Source organism: Balaenoptera acutorostrata, chromosome 16 (genome assembly GCF_949987535.1).
Source record: "Balaenoptera acutorostrata chromosome 16, mBalAcu1.1, whole genome shotgun sequence".
In the NCBI taxonomy this organism is placed as follows: Eukaryota; Metazoa; Chordata; class Mammalia; order Artiodactyla; family Balaenopteridae; genus Balaenoptera; species Balaenoptera acutorostrata.
In genome coordinates this window covers 7,579,828-7,583,584 of record NC_080079.1, presented here as the reverse complement: position 1 = coordinate 7,583,584, position 3,757 = coordinate 7,579,828, and positions in this window count along the sequence as shown.

Here is a 3,757-nt window from a genome sequence, read left to right as displayed (position 1 = left end):
ATAGAGACGTGGCGCGGGCAGAGCGGACGGGCGGGCTGGCGCCTCTAGGAGGCGGGAGTCGGCCCTCTCTACTGCTCCCGGCCCCGGCGGGGGTCCGCAGTCCTGCGCTTCTCCTGCAGCCACCCTGGTCCCGAGTCCCGGGTCCCAAGCCCAGAGTGGCGGGGCGGGGCCTCGCCTCGGTCCCCACTCTCCCTCCAACCAGCGTCAGATGCACCCCCTTCTTCGAGGTGCCCGCCTAAGCACCACTATATTTGGGGACTGCTGTTCCTAAGGGACTGTTCAAGGTATTGCATTTTGGAAAAAGGCTGACGGTGAGGGAGCCACACTAAATACCTAAGCCGACACTGCTCAACCCAAATGTACAAATCACCTCATCTCTCCACGTCGTGGGCAGATCTGAGAAATGGGTGGGACAGTCCATCGCATTATTTGGCTTTCCTGCCCAAGGCTAATTTCATTTGCGGCTGGCATTCCGCCTTGAAAATAGCACTCTGGCCTCTTCTGACTTGACGTCACTGGTGGACGAGGGAATTTATGCCCAGTGAAATGAATGCCTTACGACACCCGCCCCCGCCCTCCCAAGTAAGCCAATCACGGGTATCAGAGTGCTAAGTGAGAAGAAAGGTCTAAGCGAAAGTCAAGATGCCTGTCTCAGCTCTGCCCCTAACCAGGCGCCTGGCCCTATCCAAGACTCCTAACCTCTGTGTGCTTCAATTTCCTCACCTGCAGCTCGCTGGTGATAGAATGCTCCCAACCAGTGAATCTGAGATTCATCCACCTCTTGGTGGGACTGATACTGGAAGTTCTGCAGCATAATGCCAGAGATCTTATGGGCCAAAGGTCTGGGGGGACTTCTGTAGCAGCAATGAAATACTGGTAGTCCAATGCCCTAGGCAAGAATCTCAAAGGCTCCTAGCAAGGCTGCCTTCCAACCAAAACACATGTTTCCTAGGCCACATTTCTGTTGACATGGCAGACAAAAGCACAATAACAAGTCCCTGGAGGTAAGCGGCATCAACAGTTGCCTTTCCAGCTCACAGAAATCCCGATTAAGACCGCATGTGCATCTCCTCTGATGCAAGACATTCCAAGATCTTCAGGCAACCACTGGTGATAGAATATGGTAAAAGACAGATGGGAATCTATGTGTATAGTGATTAAAGAACTCAAGAAAGTGCGTAAGTAACCTTATTACAGAGTAATAAAACCACCAGATGCCACGGCCAATTAGTGCTGCCCTGAACGAACGGTTGTTTTGATTTTTTCTAGACTCGATGCTCGAGAGAGTAAGCTTGAATGTGACTGAGTGGGTCTTAAAAAGTTTTAGGTTCTAATTCAGAAGCACCCATGAAAGACAAGGCCGTCTTCAATCTGATGTCTTGCCAACACTTAAGATGTTTCTGCTGTGTTTGATGAATGCTATAAACAGTTGTTGGTATGGAGCCCTGGAAAAAAACCATGGTTTATACAGAGTTCCTTCTCTGGCTCCAGGATTACTCTGGGTGTTTAGTCCTGAAGGCTGAATGGGGCACCACCTCTGATCTCCCAGGGCAACAGATTCTTGGTGGGGGGATGGAGAAGCTCGATCCAAGCAGAGCTGCCCATCACCAGGGAGAAGTTGGAATGTGCCAAGGAACACAGTCCCTTCCACCAGGTGCCCGTTCCACAAGGCAGGAGGGAAGCTCTGAGGGTATTCTGGGTTGCCTGTCTCCCTCTCACTCTGCCAATCCCTGCAGCCTGGAACCCTGCTCACCTATAACTTCTCTGAAACTGCTTTCAGGAGTTCTCAAATGCTCCCCAATTGGCAAAACAATGGTCAAGCTCCAGGTGATTCTGGTTAGGGTTAGAAGGGAAGGATTCTCTGAGAGGGTAGCACTGAGTGAAAACCTAAAAGAGTTTGTCACAGGTGGTGTCCCTAGGGAAGCAGAGTGTAAGACTGAGATGAACGTGGAAGTTTATTAGGGAGCGCTCTCAAGATCACCACCTATCGGGGAAGAGAGAGAAGCAGGGTTGGACAGAGGAAGTAGTCAGGCTGGGGTACCATTACGACCAAGCCTCAGCTAACACCCTCTCCCCTGACAGGGCACTGTGAAGCTGGGATGAACCTTTGGAATTTTCAGGTTGGATTGAAGGATGTGGGCCTTTATTCATCTACATTGACCAGGCATTGAATGCTTGTTTGCCCAGAAGAGGAGGATTGACCTTGGGTGATGAGACTCTTCCATGAAGGATAATTCCAGGAGAGGGCTGTCACCTGACAACCACCCCAGCAGCTGGGATAATAATGCAATCAGTCGTGCAAGGGGAGGTCTGGGTCACACATCACCACATCTAGAGCAGAGATAATGGAGTAAACCTTGCAGCTTTCTGGGAGAAGAGCATTTCAGGCAAAGGGAAAAATGAGTGCAAAGCCCCTGAGGTAGAATGAGATAGGGGTATCCAGGAAGCAGAAAAAAGACTAGTGTAGCTGTAGCAGAGTGAACAAACGGGACAGCAGCAGGAAATGAAGGAGTCAGGTCGTTGTAAGGTTTGGGATTTGACCAAGAAGCAACATGATTTAAATTTAAGTTTTGGCGTGACAATTTTGGCTGGTATGTTGTGAATAGATTTGGCAGGGAAAGGGTTAAAAGCAGAAGTGGGAACACAGGGTTTCTCAACCTCATTCCATTGACATTTGGGGGGGGGATAATTCTTTGCTGTGAGGGGCTGTCCTATGCATTGTAGGATGTTTAGCAGCTTCGTTGGCCTCTGACCACTAAATACCAGTGGCACCCTACCCCCACCCCCAGTTGTGACATCCAAAAATGTCTCATTTTTGCCAAATTACCCGTGGGGCAGAATTGTCTCCAGTTCAGGCCCCTTGAGTTAGGGGCTGTTACTGTGATCTGGGAGAGAGATGATGATAGCTTGGACCACTGTGATGGGTATGCTGATGGTGAGTTGTAGGATTCTGGATGTATTTTGAAAACTGTGCTGACTGATCAAAGGGAGCGTCAAGAATATTCCAATGTTGTTGGCCTGTGCAACTGTCAGGAAAACAGTTCTGTTTGCCGAGTTTGGGAAAAGTGTGATAGAAGGAGCTTTCTGACAGATTAAAATCCCAGTTTTGAACCTGGAAGATTGAACAAATTGAAGAATAATGATTAGAAAGGTTAGTTCCTTCCCTGAGGTTAGTTGTAGTTCATTTTCACTATTATTTATGTTGATTTTATCTTCTTTCCATGATTTTTCATTAAATTTGTCTTCTCTTGTACCCAGAATCCAGTTGCTTCTTAACCTCCAGCGCTACCACCATCTCACTTCAAACCATTGTCATCCAGCGTCTGGATTATTGTGATAGCCTCCCTTCCCCGGCAATATATTTTGGACATTGCAGCCAGAGTGGTCATGTGAAAATTGAAATCACATCATGTTACTTCTAGGTCAAACCCAAAACCGTACAGTTGCCCGAATCAACTCCCTCTTTTATCCTTGAACGTGGCAAATGCTGGCTTTTAATACTAAAAGTCTCGTTTGCAAAGAGCAAAAACAGTTTGGGGAACTACCAAGAGCTATACAGAAGAGGCAGTGTCTGGGATACGCAGAGCGCGAGACCCACGGGGAGGATACAGTGCTTGGGTCGGTTCTGATCGCGTAAACCTGCACTTCTCAGCCCTCGTTCCCCGGCGCACAGAGCCCTTGGCCTCACCCGCCGAAGACTCCATTTCCCAGGGTGCCAAGGGGCGGGGCCGACCGGAAGGCTCTGTGCCCTCCGCGG